Consider the following 24,524-nt stretch of genomic DNA (forward strand, 5'->3'; position numbering starts at 1 on the left):
AATTTCCTGTTATTATCTTTCTTCAGTTTGGTCAACTGTGTTGAAAAGACCATATGTGTATGGCTTCTTATGATATTGTGAGGCAGTTTTACAACAGACTCGCTATTCTTCTGCCTCTCACAGTCCTCCTACTGTCTTTTCCAAATACTTGATTTTTTTTCTCATCAGTTTTTTTGTTTCCTGAGGACTATTGTCAGTCCCAAAGCTCTGTATGCCTTCCCTAGGAGTCCTGTGGGAAACAGAAACATCTGGCCAACATCAGAGAAAACCAGATGGCTAAAGACCAGTATAAGAACAAAATCAGGAAGATGCAGGACAATATAGTACCACCAGAGCCCACATATCCTATAATGGAAAAGCTTAGACTTCCTAACACAGCCAAGGACAAGATGATGACCTTAAATTCAATTTTATAAAGACGTTAGAACTCTTTAAAGAGGAAATGATTAAATCCCTAAAAGAAATACAGAAAATAGAACCAAAGAGGTGAAGAAAATTAATACAACTGTTCAAAAACTGGAAATGGAAATAGAAGCAATAAAGAAAGCACAAACTAAGGAAATCCTGGAGATAGAAAATCTAGGTAAGAGAACATAAACTGCAGGCTCAAGCATCACCATCAGAATAGAAGAGATAGAAGTGAGAATTTCAGGTATAGAAAACACAAATGAAGAAATCATATATCAGTCAAAGAAAATGTTAAATCTAAAAGTCCATGACTGAAAATATCCAGAAAATCTGGGAAAATACAAAAAGACCAAATTTATGAATAATAGGAATAGAATGATAAGACTCCGAAACCATGAAAATATTTTCAACAAAATAATAGGATACTTCCTTAACCTGAAGAAAGAGATGCATATAAACATACATGAAACACACAAAACACCAAATAGATTTGACCAGAAAAGAAAACCCCCTCAAAACATAATACTACACATTTCATGTAGAGAACAGAGAAAATACACTAAAAGCTACAAGGGAAAAAAAGTTATGTAACATATAAAAGCAGGACTATTAGAATAACCCTTGACTTCTCAACAGAGACTCAAAAAGAAGAATCAAAACATTCAATGTTAAAAAGAAAGGAGAATATTAAAAGCTTCAATGAATAAATACCAAGTAACATATAAAGTCCATACATTAATAGTGGGAGGTTTGAACACCCAACTCTCACAAATGGACCAGTTATCAAGCAAACTCTTCTTCACATATGTGGCACATTTGTAGTTTAGTTTTCATGTGGCTGCCCTAACAATTGGAGCAGGGGCTATCTCTGACTCTCTTGTTTGCTTTTGGATCCCTTTCTCCTAGCTGAGCTGTCTTATCTGGCCTCAGTGGGAAAGGATGTGCTTAGTTCTGATGCAACTAGCTGTGCCAGGGTGGGTTGGTACCTGGTGAAGGGAAGTGTTCTTCTCCTTAGAGAAAGAGGAGAGAATGGAAAAACTTTGATGAGAGGGTAGGACTGGGAGGAGAGGATGGAGGGGGGGGGGGCTATGATTTGGATATAAAGTGAATAAATAAATAAATAAATAAATAATATTTTGTAAAGTAGAATAACCTTCAAAAGAGACCTTTATAAATGTAGTGCAGAGCACGTTTAGATATAAAAGATTTAGGGATCATTTTTATTTTTTTTGTGGTGTGGCAGGATTTCTTACTATATGAAAGAATTTGAAAAATTGTGGCTATTGATCAAACTGTATTGAGGTTAAATCGAAGCCATTTGCAGTAACAGACGAGGGCTTTAATAAAATCCAAGAATTAAAAATGAGAGTGTCATAAAAGGCTCAGGAGGGTGTAAGGAAGGAAGATAGAATTCCAGAGGGACATAATGAAGAGACAGAGCAGGTAGCCGCAAGGAGAAAGTCAGAAAAGAGTCACAGTGTAGGCTCAAGAGCATGTAAAGAACCTGTGGGATTTCCAGGATAGAGATGAGACTGAGCAGGGTTGCAAACTTTAAAAATTCCCCCTGAGGGTGATTCCACTTAAGGAAGCAATAGAACAGGCAGCTCCATAGAGGAGGAGAGGAAACTCCAGGAGGGATTTTCAAACAAGTCTCAAGAGGAGTTGAGGAAGAGATTGCAGTCCCAAGAGTGCATAAGGAAACTGCAGGACTTCCTGGAGGAAGGTGAGAGGGAATGAGGTTTAAGTATAGGAACTCTGCCTTATGGATAATTCCTATATCCTAGAGGCTAAATATGGTATAAAGAAGCTATGTAACTGTAAATGTCCAGACAAGCACCGTGGGAGGGCATAGGATGCTATAGGAATCAGAGAGACTGAATTGAAGGAGGAATGCACAGGAGACATAGCAAACTATAGGAGATAGAATAATTTACTGAATAGATGAGGAGAGATGAATGGTTATATGAAGTGGAGGGAAGAAGACAATGACAGGGGAGACTCTAGAATTTGGAGTCTAATTTGGTGGGTCTCAGAATCAAATGATCTGTACATACCTTTGGAGAGTCATATCAGCAGCTTGCTTTGGAGAGACAGAGTTCCTTGCACCTTGGAGAGGTACACCAGAGAAATAAAAATGAGAATGTGACCACTCCTATGTGTGGATGAAGATAAAGTTTTATTTCGTATATGAGGGACATCCCAGCCAAAGGTATATGAAAGGTTCCAGACTGAAACACATAAGAGAACTGTGCCAGGCCTTATGAGACAGAGAGAGAGAGAGAGAGAGAGAGAGAGAGAGAGAGAGAGAGAGAGAGAGAGACAGAGACAGAGACAGAGAGACAGAGAGACAGAGAGACAGAGAGACAGAGAGAGCACCAGAGTGAGGGAAGAAAAATAAGATAGAGGGAAAATTTTGGGAAAGGAAGTTTAAATGACAAGATCTTTGTGATACTTTGTGATACACCTAGGATCAGGTTAGTTCATAAAGGGAGACCGCAAGAGGTATTATACTAAGGAGTTGGGGGTACAGTTCAGTGTATCTCTTCTGGAGGAGAGTAGGAGAGGTAAATATCTGCAGTTGGCTTACAGAATTTCCTGGCAGGAGATCATTATGTTAGTAGTAAGTACCTGCTACAGCAGGTATAGGGGTGGGGCAGTCAGATAAAGAATCAAGTAGTAGTAGTAGGAGGGGTAGGAAGAGAAATTTATGAGATCCACAGTAAATGGGTACAAGTAGACAGGGAAGGATATATAACAGATGTTGCAGAGCTAGGGATGAGACTAGGGGATTGAATTTGGAAGAGAAGAGAGAATGGAGAAAGTTTTCACTTAGCTTCCCTGTTTCTGTGACCTTATCAGCTAATGTGTTCAAATCCATACTGCACAACAAAGCCAAATTTAAACAATATTTATATACAAATATCGTCCTATGTGCTAGCATTTTGTCTAGGTTTCACCGCACAGATACCTGGCAATAGCCAGGTATGCCTGCCTCACTATAAAATGGGCTGCCTGCCCCTTTCTCTCTCTCTTGCCTTCTAGTTCTTCCTCTGTTTTCTTGTCCTGCTATCCTCTCTCTCTGCGTTCCCCTCTTCTCTCTCCATCTGCGCATGGCTGATCTCTCTCTCTCTCTCTGTCTCTCTCTCTGTCTCTCTCTCTCTGTCTTTACTACCTTCTCAACCCCCCTCTTCATAACTTGAATAAGCTCTATTCTATATTATACATTTCATGTGGCTGGTCCCTGAGGGGAAAGGGATGCCTCACCATGAACCCTTAGAGGTAGCCCATTCCTCCTCACTTCACCACACCCCCACCAAACATATTCCTTTTCTTTTTATTTTTATATAACACAACTATATGAAAGGTGATAAAAGTAAAATTCCAACCTAAAGAGGTTAATTAAACTATGAAAAGATATGGAATAAATAATCTCAGACCAGAAACAAAAAGAAGGAATAGATACATACACACCCATTGCCATGACCTTCACCACTACCACCACTACTACCACCACCATGACTACCACCCTCTTCACCACCACCAATACCAACTACAACAACAAAATAAGAGATATAAATCATCCTTGGTCATAATATCTTGTATTATCAATGGTATCACTTCTCCAATAAAAAGGCACAGACTAAGAGTATGGATTAAAAGACAAGATTCATCCTTCTGTTGTATCCAACAAATATATGTTAACATCAATGAGAGGCATTACCTAAAGTTAAGGGACTGTTAAAAAGATATTACAAGCAAATGAACCGAACAAGCAAGCTGGTATAGTTGTATAGATTTTAGTATACAAGTTTCAAACCAAGATTATCAGAAGCAATAGGGAAGAATGTAGCCTTCCCCAGCCTTGAAAGCGGCTGATTCAGACCCCGCTGCCACTGAGTATGAGATCACCTGGGGTGGAGCCTTCTGACTTAGATATCTCTATTGTTCTGTCACCTGCTGCTGCTCTTCTCCAAGACACTGCTACCTGCTGAGAGGCCCTTGAGAAATTCAGTAGACAGTATCCAGCAGATTGGAGACAGCATCTGGCTTATCTCACTACAATCTGGCAACAGGCACCAAGAATGGATTGGTGGGGGATGGGCCTCCTCTTTTATAAGCACAGATTCTTAGTAAATGTTTGGGGGCATTTAAAAGAAATGTGTCTTGGCCTCCATTATTCCTCTCGATGTTGTCTCCCATACAGCTCCTGCCTCCCACTCAGGAACCCAGTTAGTGTGGACACAGGTGGCAACAGGTGGTGCCCGCGAACAGTGGCCTGAGTACAGGTATATCAACCGAGAGAACCCTCTTTTGGTAGAGCTCTACAAGAAAGATTAAGAAGAAGATGTATCCAGCACAGTGAGCAACACTTTTTATTCATGCTAGCGCTGGCTTTAAACTTCATCTTTTCCAAATTATTGTGGTAGGTGCAAAGAGATAGAGGCTAGACTGAGTCAGCGTTGGCCCAGCACTGATATCAGCTAGGGGTTGACAGTGGAAAATGGGAGTGAAAAAAAACAAAAAAAAAACAAACAAAACAAAAAAAAAAAAAAAAAAAAAACAGGCATTTGTCTGCAGTCAAGAATTTCATCAGGCTAGAGGAGTAGGGTTTAAAATAATAAAATAAAATAAAAATAGTAAAATTCAAAAAAAAATATGGAGAGAGAAAGAGATCAAGTGTAACCTCCCCCATCCTGAAGCAGGCTGAGCCAGACCTTGACCTTGCTGCCACTAAGGAGATTATCTAGGGTGGAACCTTCCTCCCTAGATCACTCTATGGTTCAGCCATTGCTGCTGTTCCCCTTCAAGAACTACCTGCTGGGAGGCCTCTGAGCTATTCCGGAAACTACACCCCATCCTGCATGTTGTCACCTGCAGCTGGTTCCAGGCTCCAAGAATGAATTGGCTGGAATGGGCCTTCCCCCTGCCCCTTTATATGCGCATTTGCCATTGAACATTTGAGCTTTGATCAGGAATCTTGACTTAGCTCCATGTTTCTCTTGACCACCTAGTTCCCCTCTCTTTCAGCCCTGGCCTGCCACTCAGGTGTACCTGGTTCATGTGAGCTGTGAGCTGGCTCACAACAATCTGGCACCGAAATAGGGACCTGAAGAATGGCAGAAGGATGCTGAAAGAACGTTGTTTCGTGTGGAGTTCCATGGGAAGAAAAAGAGAAGGATCATATTGGGCACCGAAGCAACAGGTACACATGCTAGCTTAAAACTTCATTTTTTAAATGTTATTAGAGGTGCGGGAGGATACAGGCTAAGTTTGGAATCAGTGCTAGCCCAACGCTGGTTTCCACTTAGGCTAGCAGTGAATTATTCAGAATTAGGAACTCAACCAGGCAGTTGTCCACAGTTTTCAAGAGTTGCTTCAGGCAAGAGCAGTATGGCTTGAAGTAAAATTGTTAGAAAAATTTTTAGATAGGATAGATTCTTGTTGTCCATGGTTCAAGGAAGAAAAAATTTAGATATCAGAACCTGGGAGAAAATTGGAAAAGCCTTGAAAATCACTCAGGCAGAAATTTTCACCTTTGCCTCTGGGTGCTTATAAAAGATGCTATTGAAAAGGTGATCTCACAGGGGTCAGATAGTACCCAGGCAGAGCTTAATGAATCTCAGGAAGAGTGCCTGTCAGAGAAGGTCTTCTCAGAAAAGGGTACTCTCAACTCTAAATTTGATAGATATAGAGTCTCTGATGATGAGCTAATTTAGACAAAGAAAGAGGAGTCGCCAAATATTTTGAGGAGGATTGGCCTTCTTGCCAGTCTCCCACTCCACCTATAGCCTCCATCATGGGAGATGCTACTCATAGGGACAAGCAACTAAGCAAATTAGGGTTTGAAGTTAGGCTGCAGAAATTGACTAATGAGCTTCGGGAGCTAAAAATTTTGTCAGATACAGGAAGGAGTAACTCTTCTGAAATGTACCAAGTGCTGCTAGGAAGAGCTGTGAGTCAGGCTGGTTGGAGAGGACAGGATACATCTGATGTGCTAGCCTTTCCTGTTGTCGAGGTAATTGACCAGCAAGATACTAGATTCAGATAATACCAGACTTTGGATTTCAAGTTGATAAAGGAGTTAAAAACAGCTGCTGTCCAATATGGTCCTTAAGCCCCCATCATACAAGCATTACTGGATATGGTCATGGAGTCACACTTAACCCCCCTAAATTGGAAGACTCTATGTAAGGCTACCTTGTCAGTAGGAGATTTCTTGCTTTTGGATTCTGAATATCGAGATGCCAGCAAGAAAGCAGCCAATTTAAATGCTCAAGACTTGGATAGCAACATGCTTCTGGGAGGTCTGTATGATGGTCAGGCTAATCAGATTGGTTTTCCAGTTGGAGTGTATGCACAGATTGTGGTGGCTGCCCTCTGAGCTTGGGGACAATTACTGGTTAGAGGGGATGTTGGTGGGAGTTTAGCCAGCATTTGGCAGGGTCCTGATGAGCCTTACCAGAACTTTGTGGATAGGATATTAAGAGCAGCTAGTAGAATCCTTGGAAAATCTGACACAGGAAGTCCTTTTGTTATACAATTTGCTTATGAGAACGCTAACGCAATGTGTCGCACCATTATCCAGCTGCACAAAGGACAAACAGATTTAGCATTATATGTCTATCTTTGTGCAGGGATTGGGCCATCATATAATCAGGGTTTGGCTTTCAGTGCCACTTTGAAAGGGACCGCCGTACAAGCAATGCTCTTGTGGAAACGAGGGTATAATGCATGTTTTAAGTGTGGAAGTTTGGGTCATTTTAAAAGTGATTGCCCTGAGAACAAAGGTGCCGAGAGTGGGCAAAGAGGCCATGTCCCAGGAATTTGTCCCCGGTGCAGAAAGGGCAACCATTGGGCTAAGGTGTGCAAATCCAAGCCAGGCATTCTGGGCTGTCCATTGCTGGGAAACGAGAGAAGGGGCCAGCCCCAGGCCCTGACTTACCCACAGCAAACAGCTTATGGGGCCATGAACCTGCTGCTCAGCCAAAGAGTCAGTTTTTGAACTTGTCAGGGCAAAACCAGGAGGTGCAGGATTGGACCTCTGTTCCATTACCCACGCAGTATTAACCCCAGAAATGGGAGTCCAAACTCTGCCTACCGGAGTCTTTGAACTTCTATCTGTAGAAACTTGAGGATTTCTTTTAGGACCAAGCTGTTCTACTGTAAAATGCCTGCAGATTTATCCAGGTGTTATAAATAATGACTATGAGGGAGAAATTAAAATCATAGCTACTTCCTCTCATGGTATTATAACTGTACCTGCTAATCAAAGAATTGCTCAACTTGTTTTAATCCCTTTACATCCACCACCATCCAGATTTGTTAAGAATGAGAGAGGACAAGGTGGCTTTGACTCCTCTGGTGTGAATTGGGTTCAATCTATTACTAATCAGAGACCAAACCTTAAACTGACATTTGATGGAAAAAGCTTTGAAGGATTGATAGATACTGGAGCTGATGTAACAATTATTAGAGGACAGGATTGGTCTTCAGCTTGACCTTTGACTGATATGCTTACTCACCTTCAAGGAATTGGTTATTCTAGTAACCCAAAACGAAGCTCCAAATTGCTAACCTGGAGAGACGGGAAAGGCAAATCAGGACAAATTTAGCCATATGTTATGTCAAATCTGCCTGTAACTGTATGGGGAAGAGATCTCTTGTCACAGATGGGTGTTATAATGTACAGTCCTAATGAGATGGTGACTAAGCAGACGCTCAGACACGGACTTTTGCCTGGTCATGGGCTAAAAAAGAAGGGACAAGGAATTAAGACTTTTGAAGACCCTAAACCTCACTCTAACACAAGAGGTTTGGAGTATTTTCAGTAATGGCCACTATCTTGCCTGCATCCCACGCTGATAAAATTCAATGGCTTAATGATATTCCGGTGAGGGTGGATCAGTGGTCTTTACCTAAAGAAAAGATAGAAGCCACCTCTTTGCTAGTGCAGGAGCTACTGGAGCTACTGGAGGCACGACATTTAGTAGAATCTCAGTCCCCTTGGAATACACCAATTTTCATTATCAAAAAAAATCTGGTAAATGGAGATTGTTACAAGATTTAAGAAAAGTTAATGAGACCATGGTATACATGGGACCTTTACAACCTGGGTTTCTGTCCCCAGTATTTCCACAGAAGATAGTTATTTGCAGAGACAACTTAAGGACTTTGAATGATTTTCAAAAATTGTTAGGTGATATTAGTTGTCTTCGCCCCTATTTAAAGCTTACTACAGGGGAGTTGAAACCTTTGATATTCTTAAAGGGAGTTCTGATCCTACCTCCCCTAGATCTTTAACCTCAGAAGGATTTCTGGCCTTACAACAAGTGGAAAAAGCTATTGAAGAACCATTTGTCACTTATATAGGTTACTCTTTGCCTTTATATCTGTTAATTTTTAATAAGATTTATATGCCCACAGGATTGTTATGGCAAAAGTCTCCTCTAATGTGCATACATTCGAGGATTTCTCCTAAACATAACTTAAACATATTATGAAGCAGTAGCTCAGATGATTATCCTTGGAAGGAAGCAGGCACTAACATTTTGGCAAAGAGCCAGATATTATTGTTCAGCCTTACAGTGTAGGTCAAGACACTTGGCTGAAACAGCACAGTACAGATTGGTTGCTTGCTCAAATAGGGTTTAAAAGAACTATAGACAGCCACTACCCTCAAGATAGGTTGATAAAAATTTTGAATGTATGTGAGGTGACACTTCCTAATATGACCTCTTTACAACCCTTACACAATGGTGTTCTGGTGTTTACTGATGGTTCCTCTAAAGGGCGAGCTGGATTTCTCATAAATAATCACCAGGTAATCATAAAGACTCCTGGCCTCTCAGCTCAATTAGCAGAATTAACAGCAGAACTGAATGTCTTTCAGTCTGTGCATGAGGCTTTTAATATTTTTACTGATAGTTTATATGTACCCTTATTGGAGACCTGTGGTATGTTTAACTTTAATACGCCAGCAGGATCTCTGTTTTCACAATTGCAAAACATCATTCTTGCCCGAAAACATCCGTTCTATATTGGCCACATAGGATCTCATTCTGGTCTTCCTGGACCTTTAGCAGCAGGCAATGATTGCATTGACAGAGCTCTAATAGGAGAGGCCTTAATTTCAGACCCTGTTGCTTTGGCCAAACGTGATCATGAAAAATTTCATCTCTCTAGCCATACGTTAAGGCTCCGACATAAGATCACTAAGGAACAGGCAAGAATGATTGTAAAACAATGTCCTAAATGTATTACATTATCTCCAGTGCCACATTTAGGAGTTAATCCACGAGGTCTTATGCCTAATCATATTTGGCAAATGGATGTAACTCATTATGCAGAATTTGGAAAATTAAAATATATACATATTTGTATTGACACTTGTTCAGGATTTCTTTTTGCTTCTCTGCATACTGGAGAAGCCTCCAAAAATGTAAGATCATTGCCTACAAGCCTTTAATGCTATGGGATTGCCTAAACTTATTAAGACAGATAACAGGCCATACTATTCTAGCAAAAATTTTACTTTATTTTGTAAAGAATTTGGTATCAAACATAAAACTGGAATTCCTTATAACTGGGAGAAGGAATAGTTGAACTTGCTCATCACACTTAAAAAAATTGGCTTTTAAAATAAAATAGGGGCAGTTATATCCCCCAAGGTCATCAAAGGCTCATCTTGCTTTTGCTTTATTTGTTCTAAATTTTTTGCAAATTGATGTTAAAGGTCAGTCTGCAGTGGATCGCCACTGGCATCCAGTTACTTCTAGTTCTTATGCCATGGTACAGTGGCGGGACCCATTAACTAATGAATGGAAGGGTCCAGACTTGTCCTAATCTGGGGAAGGGGCTCTGTGTGTCTTTTTTCACAAAAAGAAGACAGAGCACGATGGCTGTCTGAAAGATTAGTTCATCAACTGGACACAGATCCTGAATCTTCCAGTAAGTATGACTCTGACCTTGATCATAGCTAAAAATCCTCCTTAGCCGAAAAATTAATTTGGGGCACAGCCTCCTCTCCCAGAAAGTTATAGCCTTTCTGTGATTCTCAAAGTCACCTCCCCTACACCAGGAGCTCTAAGTCTAAGCTTGACAGTTGCTAATTTGCAATTGAATGGAGTACCTGAACTTCCCCAAAGAAGATTTGTACTGTTGCTTTTCACTGTCTCCCATTGTTTTTCAAGCAGGTTAGTCAAAGCTCCTCAGCCTGACTGCAGCAGGTGTGCAGCCTCACCTCCAACAGTGCAGGTGGCAGTTATAAATCTTTATGAAGAAGCATTCTAAGTACATATTGTGGCTTTGGTCTGAATTGGGAATAAGGTGTGCTAATGAGGGCCTGAAAGTCAAAGACAGGCACCCAGATCTCAGAACCATACCAATCTAAGACAGAGGTACATGCCAAAAGGCCGTAGCTGTTGATAACACACCACAGAGCCATGTTTTGTGTGAAATAAACACAAACAGGCTGCATGTAGCCTCCAAGACAGAATTGGAAGGTTCAGGAAGATCTAAGATATCCTAACACAGGCAAGGCCACCAGCCACCATAACTCCCAGGCAGGACTATAGAGCATAAATAAATTTTATGCCTCAGTCCAGCTTTTTTTTTAAATATTAATAACAGGGGGGAAATTGTAACCTCCCCCAGCCTGAAGCAGGCTGAGCCAGACCTTGACCTTGCTGCCACTAAGGAGATTACCTAGGGTGGAGCCTTCCTCCCTAGATCACTCTATTGTTCAGCCACTGCCACTGTTCCCTTTCAAGACACTGCTACTTGCTGCGAGGCCACTGAGCTATTCCGGAGACTACACCCTATCCTTCATGTTGTCACCTGCAGCTGGTTCCAGGCTCCAAGAATGAATTGGCTGGAATGGGCCTACCCCTACCCCCTTTATAAGTGCATTTGCCATTAAACATTTGAGCTTTGATCAGGAATCTGGACTTAGCTCCATTTTTCTCTTGACCACCTAGTTCCCCTCTCTTTCAGCCCTGGCCTGCCACTCAGGTTTACCCAGTTCATGTGAGCTGCAGGCCAGCTTGAAATAATCAAGAGAGAATGAAAATGGATTTCAGAACTCTTGCAGGGACACAGGGAAATCTGGAGACGTCTGGCCTTCTCTTCTCTCTGGCCCCTACAGGAGACACTCTTAGATTTGGTTATATCAAGTTCTCTGCCTTCTCTGTGTTTGTGTTTGGTGCACCAATATATGCCCATGTGTCAATTCATGTCTGACTTTGTTTCATTGTATGAATGACTGTTGTTTTATGTTTGATGTTGAAAAAGAAAAATGGTTAAAATTTTATCTGCTGGCTTTCCATCTCTTGATGTAGTCAGTTTACACAGCAGAGGCTGATTTAATTTGCCCTGCACTGTAGCCAGGAGTGAGGCACAGCAAGGAAGCTCCTGCTGAAAAACTGATTTGCTTGTTTGTTTGTTTGTTTTGTTTTTTTGTTTTTTGTTTTATTGTTTTTTTTTTTAAAAAGGAGTCTGCAGCTTCTTAGTTCTAAGGCAAAAAAGCTGATAGTTGGTTTTTACCTAGAAAATTCTCTGCAATTGGGTTCAGCAAATGACAAAGTGCTTTTAATCTTAAAATTATAGCTATAAAATGTAAAATTCTTTAATTGGTCTAAATTTATAAAATTTGTGTAGCCACTTAATTTGGTTTTTACTGGTCTTAAAGGTGTAAATATGCTCTGCATGTCTTGGTCATAAAATATTGGCTTATAAATTATTGGGTATGATCAAAAAGGTGTACCATTGGTTACAAAAAAAGTTAGCTTTAAATTGGTAACTCAGGATTGGAGTCATTTTAAATAACAACACGTGGCAAAAAACAGCCCAGAAAACTAGGCCTCTAAGATACTTCTAAATTGAGATAGTATTTAATTAATTATTATCCTAGAAAGTAGACTTATAGAGATAAGATTTAAAACAATGTCTTTTTAATGAAGCATTAAAATTTGCACTGTCATGCATTCATATGTATAAATTGGCAGCCAAACTTCGTAACATGATATTGATGTTTCTAGTATTGATTTTAAAGATGATAAATTGTTTAAAATTGGGTTTTGGTCACCAAAAGTTATATATATATTCTAACGTTGCATTAAAAAAACTTAAATTATAGTTAAAATTGCCAATGTTTCATTGACTGCAGTTTGCAGTTTGATTGCAAATTTAAGATCTTTAATTCACCTATATATTGTCATTAGGATAATTACAAGAGTAATCATCTTATGAGAGCACTAACACAGCTCTCTGCGGCCATACAGCCATACAAAGCTCAGAACAGCCTCAGCAGGGCTTGTGTGGCTTTCTTTTGTTTTGCAAACAGTGCCTAGGGAAATTCTTGCCTGACTTCAGGGAAATTTCTTTTTAGAAAAAAAAAAAAAAAAAAAAAAGAACATTGTTACAGATCTATCCAGATGTTGTTCTAAATAAAATTTAAATTCAGAATTTATAAAAAGTCAATCAGGCTGTAGATCTTATAAAGACATTACAATCTGACTTGCCTACTTCTTATAAAATTATTATAGATTGAAAAGTTTACTTTTTCCTTTGCATTCTGGTAATTGTAAAGTGTTTGCTTCTAGTGAACTGGTGATTACTGGAAAATTTTGCCTCTAGGTATGGCTAATATAGCTTTACATTATGTAAGAAAAAATTTTTATTGTCTCTGCTTCAATAAAAGAAGCTAAGATTTTGAGTCTTTCAATGTATATTGTTTCCTAAGTGGAAAGTATTTTATAAGCTAATGCCTCTAAAAGGAACTTTACTTCATAGCTTTGTTCTCACACAATGAGCTTTAAAGTTCTGGGAAGTAGCTGTTGTTCCAGAAAAGATTCAGAGGCAATATCTTTTTAATACTTAGGGTTTTAGCTATACTAGAGAATTGTGGTACAGAAAATTTAAGAAGGAAAAATTGATTTGCTTCAAAATTTTATTTTCAAAAGCTTCCAGGAGATGTTAATTGGCTAAGACCTCACCTTAAGGTCTTAAAATGACTTAAACCTTTGTTTCATGTAATCTCAAGAGAAACAAATTAACTAATAAAGAACAAAAGGCAGTGATGGCCGACTAGGCCATCTTTTGATGCATATGCAGCTAGAGACAAGAGCTCCGGGGTACTGGTTAGTTCATATTGTTGTTCCACCTATAGGGTTGCAGTTCCCTTTAGCTCCTTGGGTAATATCTCTAGCTCCTGCATTGGGGGCCCTGTGTTCCATCCAATAGCTGACTGTGATCATCCACTTCTGTATTTGCTAGGCCCCGGCATAGTCTCACAAGAGAGAGCTATATCTGGGTCCTTTCAGCAAAATTTTGCTAGTGTGTGCAATGGTGTCAGCGTTTGGAAGCTGATTATGGGATGGATCCCTGCATATGGCAACCACTAGATGGTCCATCTTTTTGTCACAGCTCCAAATTTTGTCTCTGTAACTCCTTCCATGGGTGTTTTGTTCCCATTTCTAGGAAGGGGTAAAGTGTCCACACTTTGGTCTTCCTTCTTCTTGAATTTCATGCGTTTAGCAAGTTGTATCTTATATCTTGGGTATCCTAAGTTTCTGGGCTAATATCCACTTATCAGTGAGTACATATTGTGTGAGATCCTTTGTGATTGGGTTACCTCACTCAGGATGATGCCCTCCAGGTCCATCCATTTGCCTAGGAATTTCATAAATTCATTTTTTTTAATAGCTGAGTAGTATTCCATTGTGTAAATGTATCACATTTTCTGTATCCATTCCTCTGTTGAGGGACATCTGGGTTCTTTCAGAAAATAAAGGAAGCTTTTATAATTGTTATCAATTATAATCAATGGTAATTAAATATTAGCTGCTTATTTTAGTTATGGTTATTAAATGTGCCCACAGAAATTCTTTGGCATGAGAATACATTAATGTAAAATCATCTTTCTTCACCTCAAAGTAAAGTTTTAACATCCTATTATAAGGCTGCTGTGGTGCTAATAAAGAATTTTAAGATAATTTCATATATTTTAGAAAAACTATAACAAAAATTGTGTCTTAAAAACCTGACAAAATGTCTGTTCCTTGTTCCAAACAGCAATTAAATTGGTTATTGCAGAATATTGATATTTGGCCTATTACATACCATCATTTTAAATAAAAGTGATAATTACTATCCAAAAGATAAGTTAAAAATTGTTTTTAATGCATGCTTTTGTATCTTCTATAAATTCATGCATGCATGCATCCCATTTACTGTATTTAAAAACAGCCCTCTATGAGAAAAAGTATATGTGAATTAGATCACATGTTTATTCTTTTGAGTTCCCTTCTGCTTCAGCACAGATAATTAAATTGTGTGCTGTAGATGGTGTTTTAAAATGTTAAATAATCAAGCTTTAATTTGTGTGTATACACACACACACACACACACACACACACACACACACACATATATATATATATATATATATATATATATATATATATATATGCTTACAATTGCTTAAAATTGTTTGTCCCTCAATACTATAAATTCTCAAATTTCAATTGTTTATGCATATACAACTCATGAGCAAAAATGTTGTTCTTTGAAGAAGACTGTCTTTGGATATTTAAGAATTTGTTCTAGATTGCCTGGACAAGACCTCTTAAAGCAGTGACATGCTAGATTTCTATCCCAGGTGGATTATAGACCTTACACAATAATTGGCCATATAATCTCATTCTTTATCATAAAAACAGTAATAACTTAGGATAATATTTTGGTATTTTTAGAGAATGTGCATATCAAATTGTAAAAATTTGTTCTTAGTGTCCTCAGTTTCTAACTGTTTCCACATTATGGTGTTAGTTCTTAAGGACTTATACTTAATCAATTGCTGCAAATGGAAACTCTTATTTCTGATTAATAAATAAATTATACACATGTGACGATTAATACCTTTTCAAGCTTTCGAGTTACAACTGCTTTACAAAAGAAACAACTACATGTATAGTTAGCCATTGCCTATGTTAATTTTTTTTTTATGTACTTGGTGTTCCAAATTAGATTACAACAGATAATGGAATCGACTATAACTGTCAAGTATTTAAGATGTTTTTTCAACACTTTAATGTTACCCATGCTACTGAGACATTTTATAATTCTCAAAGACAAGGTATTGTGGAACTTTAAAAACTATATCTTCTTAAAAAACAAAGAAGGGGAGGAGTTATATCCCCGTGTACATTATTTAAATCACATTTTTATTTTTAAAATTTTAAAATTTAAAATTTTGGATGTCAAAGAACTTAATAAATGCCTTATAGTATCTTAAAATTAGACATAATCATGTCTAGGTGAGATGAAAAGGATCTACTTATTGGCATATGTCTTGATCCTGAACAGCTACCCTATATGGGGAAGAGAGAAAGCTTAGGTTTTCTCCACAGAATGTTGCAGAAGCATGACAACTGCCAGAATGATTCTTGTGACAGGCTGACCTGTGAGTTCACTGAGTGCCCAGACTGTGGTGACAAGAAAGCTGATTTGGGCATATATTTTTTGACCCACCTTTGCTTGCCTTTGTCCCAGATTGGACAAGCTAAGCAGCCTTGCTTCAAGCTTTTTAAATTTATGGGACAGAAAACATTAGAGACCATGGAATCTGACTTTAGAAAGATTAGTCATAAAAAGGAGTTATAATGATTCTTCTCTTCCTTCAATGGTCAATGTGACCAGTTATTCTAACTCAATCTTGGACTGGTCTAGTAATAATTCCAATATTGGAGATTCCTATGGAAGATAGCTAAAAATCTTTATTAGCTAGCAGAGTTAACTTAGAGCTTAACCTATTTACATGAGAAACAGCCTTTCTGTTGATTCTCAAAGTCAATTCCCCCACACCTTGAGGCCAGAGATTGAGCTTGATTGTTGCTAATTTGCAACTGAATAGAGTACCTAGACTTCCCCAAAGAAGCTTTTATCCTGTTGCTTTTCAACTGTCTTGACTTTGTTTTTCAAGCAGGTCAGTCAAAGCCATACAGCCTGTCTCCAGCAAGCATGCAGCAGCCTTGCCTCCAGCGAGCGCAGGTGGCAGAAATTCATCAATATGAAGAAACATATTGAATATATATATTGTGGCTTTGGTCTGATTGGAATAAGGTGTGCTATAAAGCTGGTTAGCCAACGACAGGCAACCAGATTTCTGAACTGAATCAATCTAAGACAGAGGTATATGCCAACAGGCTGTGGTTTATTAATAATACACCATGGAGCCATGTTTGTGCAAAATAAACACAAACAAGCTGCATATGTTCTCCTTGATGGATAAGAATAATTAGTGGAAAATCTGAGTCCCCAAGCCAGGCACAGCCACCAGCCACCATAATTCCCAAATAAGTTTTATGCCCCAGTCCAGCTAATTTTTATTATATATTTAGGAAGGAATTGTAGCCTCCCCCAGCCTTGAAGCAGGGTGATTCAGACCTCACTGAAACTGTGTATGAGATCACCTGGGGTGGAGCCTTCCGACTTAGATATCTCTATTGTTCTGTCACCTGCTGCTGCTCTTCTCCAAGACACTGCTACCTGCTGAGAGGCCCGTGAGAAATTTCGAAGACCGCAACTGGCAGATCAGCCTACAAGCTGGCAACAGGCACCAAGAATGGATTGGTGGGGGATGGGAATCTCCCTTTATAAGCACAGACTCTTAGTAAACTTTGCGGGTCTTGAACAGAAATGTGTCTTGGCCTCCATTATTCCTCTCGATGTTCTCTCCCATACAGCTCCTGCCTCCCACTTAGGAACCCTGTTAGTGTGGCTGCAGGCAGCCACAGAAATCACTACCTAGTAATCAAAAGAAAAATCAACCAAGATTGAATTCCAATTCTCAACATCAATGCCCAAAACAGAAGGGAACCTAAGTTTGTATAATAAAGACTACAACAGCTTAAGTCACATATTGTCACTCACACTGAGAGTGGCAATCCTCAGTATACCAGTCTGGCCAACTTCTGGAATGAATAAGTTAGCACCCCCTCCCCCAATAACACTGAATCCTCTTCTATGAGGTCAGAATGTTCAGCTGTTTTTGTTTGTTTGTTTTCTATATTACTCTTTAAGCATTAATAATTCTGAAATAAAACACAAACCATCAGGGGGTGGGTGGGTATGGGGGACTTTTGGTATAGCATTGGAAATGTAAATGAGCTAAATACCTAATAAAAAATGGAAAAAAAAAAGAAATGATAATTTACACATCCATAAAGATTTTCTTTTTGAGATGTTTGAAGATAGTTTCGAAAGATAGGAAAGAATGGCCATTTAGAAAGATAGAGGAAGGAGTCAGGTCCACACAGGAGAGCACATTGGCCGCAGAAGCAACATAGCTTCTCAGACAGGATTCCTTTGGACCTTCATCCTCAGCCAGGAGGCAGAGCTGATACTCAGACCTCTGTGTACCTTTCCTGTAAGAGGAAAGCTTGCCTACATGGAGTGCTCTGACCCCCAGGAATCAGAAGAGAGCTGTTCTCCCATGAATGCTGCCAGTGGCTAACAGTCTCATAGGAGGAAAGGGCTCCAGCCAGAGACAGCTAGAACATTTAACACCAGAGATTACCAGATGGTGACAGGCAAATGTAAGAATCTTACTAACAGAAAACAAGACCAATCCCCATCATCAGAACACAGTACTCCTACCACAGCAAGTCCTGGACACCCCAATGCACCATAAAGCAAGATACATATTTAAAATCATATCTCATGTTGCTGGTAGAGGATTTAAGAAGGACATTAATAACTCCCTTAAAGAAATACAGGAGAACACAGCTAAACAGGTAGAACTCCTTAAAGAGGAAACACACACACACAAAAAAAAATCCCTTAAAGAATTACAGGAAAACACAATCAAACAGGTGAAGCAATTGAACAAAACCATCCAAGATCTAAAAAATGGAAGTAAAAACAATAACGTAAACACAAAGGGAGACAACTCTGGAGACTGAAATCCTAGGATAGACAACAGGAGCCATAGATGTGAACATCATCAATAGAATAAAAGAGATGGAAGAAAGAATCCCAGGTGCAGAAGATTCCATAGAAAACATGGATACAACAATCAAAGAAAATGCAAAATGCAAAAAGTTTCTTACTCAATACATCCAAGAAATCCAGGACAGAGTGAAAAGACTAAACCTTAGGATAATATGTGTAGATGAGAATGAAGATTTTCAAGTTAAAGGGCCAGTAAATATCTTCAACAAAATTACAGAAGAAAACTTCCCAAACCTAAAGAAAGAGATGCCCATGAACATACAAGAAACCTACGGAATTCCAAATAGACTGGACCAGAAAAGAAATTCCTGTTGACACATAATAATCAGAACAACAAATGCAATAAATAAAGATAGAATATTAAAAGCAGTAAGGGAAAAAGGTCAAGTAACATAAAAACCCAAACCTGTTAGAATTACACCAGACTTCTCACCAGAGAATATGAAAGCCAATAGATCCTGGACAAATGTTATAAAGACTCACAAATGCCAGCCCAGGCTACTATACCTAGCAAAACTCTCAATTATCATAGATGGAGAAACCAAAGTATTCCATGACAAAAGCGAATTCACAAAATATCTTTCCCCAAATCCAACCCTTCAAAGGATAATAAAGAGACAACTCTAACACAAGGGGGGAAACTACACCCTAGAAAAAGCAAGAAAGTAATCCTTCAACAAATGTAAAAGACGATAGACATAAGAACAGAAGCCAAACTCTAACAATAAAAATAACAGGAAGCAGCAATTACTTTTCCTTAATATCTCTTAATATCAACGGAAGTAATTCCCCAATAAAAAGACATAGACTAACAGACTGGCTATATAAAAAGGACCAAACACGCTGTGTCATACATGAAACCCACCCCAGGAACAATGACAGATGCTACCTCACAGTAAAAGGCTGTAAAACATTTTCACAGCAAATGGTCTGAAGAAACAAGCTGGATTAGCCATTCTAATATCAAATAAAATCAACTTGCAAGCCAAAGTTATCAAAAAAGACAAGGAGGGGCACTTCATATTCATCAAAGGTAAAATCTACCAGGATGAACTCTCAATTCTGAACATCTATGCTCCAAATGCAAAGACATCCACATTCATTAAAGAAACTTTGCTAAAACTCAAAGCACACATTATACCTCACCCAATAATAGTGGGAGACTTCAACACCCCACTCTCATCATTGGACAGATCCTGGAATAAGAAACTAAACAGAGACACAGTGAAACTAACAGAAGTTATGAAACAAATGGATTTAACAGATATCTACAAAACATTTCAAGCTAAAGCAAAAGGATATACCTTCTTCTCAGAGCCTCTTGGTACCTTCTACAAAATTGACCATATAAATGGTCACAAAACAGTTTTCAACAGATACAAAAATATTGAAATTATCCCATGCATCCTAACAGATCACCAAGGACTAAGGCTGATCTTCAATAACAATGTAAATAATAGTAAGCCAATACATGTGGAAGCTGAACAACACTTTACTCAATGATAACTTGGTCAAGGACAAAATAAAGAAAGAAATTAAAGACTTTTTACAGTATCATGAAAATAAGGCCACAACATACCCAAAGTAATGGGACACAATGAAAGCAGTTCTAAGAGGAAAACTCATAGCTCTTAGTGTCTCCAAAAAGAAACTGGAGAGAGCATATATGAGCTGGTTGACAACACACCTAAAAGTTCTAGAACAAAGGAAGAAAATTCACCCAAGAGGAGTAGACAGCAGGAAATAATCAAACTCAGGGCTGAAATCAACCAAGTGGAAAAAAAAAGAAATATACAAAGAATCAACCAAACCAGAAACTGGTTCTTTGCGAAAAACAATAAGACATATATACCCTTAGCCAGACTAACTAGAGGGCAAAGGAACAGTGTCCCAATTAACAAAATCAGAATTGAAAATGGAGCTATAAACAGAATCTGAGGAAAAGCAAAACTTTATCACATTCTTCTACATAAGCTTATACTCCACAAAACTGGAAAAACAGGATGAAATGAACCAATTTCTTCAAAGAAACCAGGTATCAAAGTTAAATCAGGATCAGATTAACGATCTAAACAGTCTCATATCCCCTAAAGAAATAAAAGCAGTCATTAATAGTTTCCTGGCCAAAAAATAAAAAAATAAATAAATAAATAAAGGCCAGGACCAGATGGGTTTAGTGCAGAGTTATATCAGACCTTCAAAGAATACCTAATTCCAATTCTCCTCAAACTATTCCACAAAATAGAAACAGAAGGTACTCTACCCAATTCATTCTATGAAGCCACAATTACTCTGATACCTAAATCACACACGGACCCAACAAAGAAAGAATTTCAGACCAATTTCCCATATGAATATCAATGAAAAAATGCTCAATAAAATGTTTGCAAACCAAATCCAAGAACACTTCAAAAGGATCATCCATCATGATCAAGTAGGCTTAATCACAGGATTGCAGGGATGGTCTAATATAGGGAAACCCATCAGCATAATCCACTATATAAACAAACTTAAAGACAGAATCCACATGATCATCTCATTAGATGCTGAGAAAGCATTTGGCAAAATCCAACACTCATTCATGATAAAAGTCTTGGAAAGAACAGGAATTCAAGGCCCATACCTAAGCATAATAAAAGCAATATACAGCAAACCAGTAGCCAACATAAAAATAATGGAGAGAAATTTGAAGAAATCCCACTAAAATAAGAGACTAAACAAGGCTGCCCATTCTCTCCCTACCTATTATTTAATACTTGAAGTCCAAGCCAGAGAAATTAGACAACAAAAGGAGATCAAGTTGCTACAAATTGGAAAGGAAGAAGTCAAAATATCACTATTTGCAGATGATATGATAGTATACTTAAGTGACCCTAACAATTCCACCAGAGAACTCCTAAACCTGATAAACAAATTCAGTGCAGTAGCTGGTATAAAATTAACTCAAACAAATCAGTGGTCTTTCTCTACACAAAGGATAAAAATGCTGAAAATTTTAGGAAACAATACCCTTCAAAATAGTCACAAATGATATAAAATACCTTGAAGTGACTCTAACTAAGGAAGTGAAAGATCTGTATGATAAGAACGTCAAACTTTTGAAGAAAGACATCAAAAAAGATCTCAAAAGATGGAAATATCCATGTCTTGCTTTTAAGTGGATATTAGCCCAGAAACTTAGAATACCCAAGATTCAAATTGCATAGTACATGAAACTCAAGAAGAACAAAGACCAAAGTGTGAACACTTCACCCCTTAGAATTGGGAACAAAACACCTATGGAAGGAGTTACAGAGACAGTTTGGAGCTGAGACAAAAGAATGGACCATCAAGAGACTGCCCCACCCGCGGATCCATCCCATAATCAGCCACCAAACGCAGACACTATTTCATATGCCAGCAAGATTTTGCTGAAAGGACCCTGATATAGCTGTCACTTGTGAGGCTATGCCAGTGCCTGGAAAACAGAGAAGTGGATGCTCACAGTCAGATATTGGATGGAACACAGGGCGCCCAATGGAGGAACTAGAGAAAGTACCCAAGGAGCTGAAGGGGTCTGCAACTCTATAGGTGGAACAACAATATGAAATAACCAGTACCCCCAGAGCTCATGTCTCTCTAGCTGCATATGTCCTAATTGGCCATCATTGGGAAGAGAGGCCCCTTGGTCTTGCAAACTTTATATGCCCCAGTACAGGGGAACACCAGGGCCAAGAATTGGGAGTGGGTGGGTAGGGGAGGGGGGTGAGAGTATAGGTGAATTTCGGGATAGTATTTGAAATGTAAATGAAGAAAATACCTCATAAAACTTGGAAAGAAAAAAAAGGATGGAAAGATCTACCATGCTCATGGATTGGCAGGATTAATATAGTAAATGAGGCTATCAGGCCAAAAGCAATCTACAGATAAAATGAAATCCCCATCAAAATTCCTACTCAATTCTTTACAGAGTTAGAAAAGGCAATTTGCAAATCCATCTGGAATACCAAAAAAATCTAAGATAGCAAAAACTATTCTCAACAATAAAAGAATCTCAGTTGGAGCATGGTGGAGCACACCTTTAAACCCAGCACTCCGGAGACAGAGGCAGGTCGATTTCTGAGTTCGAGGCCTGCCTGGTCTACAAAGTGAGTTCCAGGACAGCCAAGGATACACAGAGAAACCCTGTCTCGAAGAACCAACCAACCAGCCAAACAAACAAAAGAAACAAAAGAAAAAAAGAAAAAATAATCTCAGGTGGAATCATGATCCCTGTCATCAAGCAATTATTATAAAAATGTAAGATCAAGAATCGACAAATGGGGGGGGGGGGGCGCAGAGACCTATCAGAGGGACAGGGCCACAGTATGGCGGCCGGCAGTGCACCGCCCTGCCCTCTGCCCTCCTGTCGAAGCAGCTTGGACCCTGTGGTCTGGGAGTGAGCCTGCAGTGTGTCAGCTGCCCCCCTCTCCAACCCCTGTCTGCCCACCCTCCTTCCCTTGTAGCCTCTGCCAGCCTGGAGAGCAGCCAGGTGCACAGCACCCACCCACCAGGGCCCTGGGACCATGAAGGAAGGACGGGAAACTGAAGTTCCCCTAGCTCCCGCAGTGCAAAGAGGATGCTGAGGAGTGAACTTACCCTATGAGACAAGAGATGCAGGAAGTTTTGCCTGGATTGTTCTTAGGCCCATACTCTTCTGCTATGAAAAGTAAGCTACCTATACTTCAGAAACATGGCATAACTCGTATAATTTGCATACGGCAAAATATTGAAGCAAACTTTATTAAACCAAACTTTCAACGATTATTTAGATATTTAGTTTTGGATATTGCTGATAATCCAATTGAAAACATAATACCTTTTTTTCCCTATTACTAAAGAGTTTATTGATGGAAGCTTACAAAATGGAGGAAAAGTTCTTGTCCATGGGAATGCAGGCCTTTGTCATTGCATACATCATGGAGACGTTTGGGATGAAATACAGAGATGCATTTGCTTATGTCCAAAAAAGGAGATTTTGTATTAATCCTAATGCTGGATTTGTCCACCAACTTCAGGAATATGAAGCCATCTACTTAGCAAAATTAACAATACAGATGATGTCACCACTCCAAATAGAAAGGTCCTTAGCTATTCATTCTGGTACCACAGGTAGTGTGAAGAGAACACATGAAGAAGATGATAACTTTGGAAACATGCAAGTAGCAACCGCACAGAACGGCTGACCTGTGAGGACTGTTAATTGCACAGGTTGGCTGACCTATGAGGAGTGTTGCATGGGTGTGAGCTTCCATCTGGAAAAGAGAGGATCCTAGTGATGTTAATGTGAAATGGTAAACTCACAAATACTTTCTTTTCAATTATACATTGCTTCCAGACATGTTTCTCTGCAACACTTTAAGATGTTGGACTTATGCAGTAGATGGCACTGATGGGTGATGGGTTTACTTAAAAAAAAAAAAAAAGAAAGAAAGAAACAAAAACCCTTTATGGTTTTATTATAAACCAAGAATTTTGGACTTGCAAAGAGGTATTATTGCAATAATGTACTTTTCATACTTGAAATTTATTTGTATGATATAAAGTTATTACTTTAAACAAAATACAAGTTAGGGGGATTTGTTTATAGATTTTGGATAATTTATAGCAAACAAATTTCCTAATGTTTCCTAAAAACTCATTTTGTGTTATATATATATATATATATTACATTTAAAGTAATTTTACAGTTCAATTTTATGATGAAGCCTCTTACAGAAACATAAACAAAATGTAGAACTTGTCCACATTTTTTAGTATAATTCAGTAACTTGATTACCATTTTTTAAAACTTCTTGGTCCCGTATCTTTAAATCATGACTTTAGCCAACTAGCCTACTTTACAATTTAATACAGTTAATACTTCCTTTCTAATTGCCTCCCTTATTCTAAATGAGAAAAGTTGAAATGATCAAAGAAAGAGGTCTTACTTTCTAAAACCAGATACTCAAAAAAATAAGGATAGTGTTATATTTTCCACATAACTTTTTTCTCTTTGCTGTTTAAGCCAAATGTAGACTTGGTCTTTTCAGAGTTGCCAAGCTCTTCTAACTTTTGTCCAAAATGGTTCAATGTAGACCAAACCAATG

The 24,524-nt window shown here is 38.7% G+C and overlaps 1 long non-coding RNA gene and 1 pseudogene across 1 annotated transcript; both read left to right on the forward strand.

Moving 5' to 3' along the window:
- Nucleotides 1–4,432: 4,432 nt before the first annotated feature.
- Nucleotides 4,433–5,554, forward strand: Gm39066. The gene is made up of 3 exons (XR_869860.2): nucleotides 4,433–4,498; nucleotides 4,613–4,694; nucleotides 5,437–5,554. It is a non-coding gene; the product is annotated as a predicted gene, 39066 (long non-coding RNA).
- On the forward strand, nucleotides 22,969–23,618 carry Gm18944 (predicted gene, 18944; annotated as a pseudogene).

This window comes from Mus musculus, chromosome 7, assembly GCF_000001635.26.
Source record: "Mus musculus strain C57BL/6J chromosome 7, GRCm38.p6 C57BL/6J".
Taxonomy (NCBI): domain Eukaryota; kingdom Metazoa; phylum Chordata; class Mammalia; order Rodentia; family Muridae; genus Mus; species Mus musculus.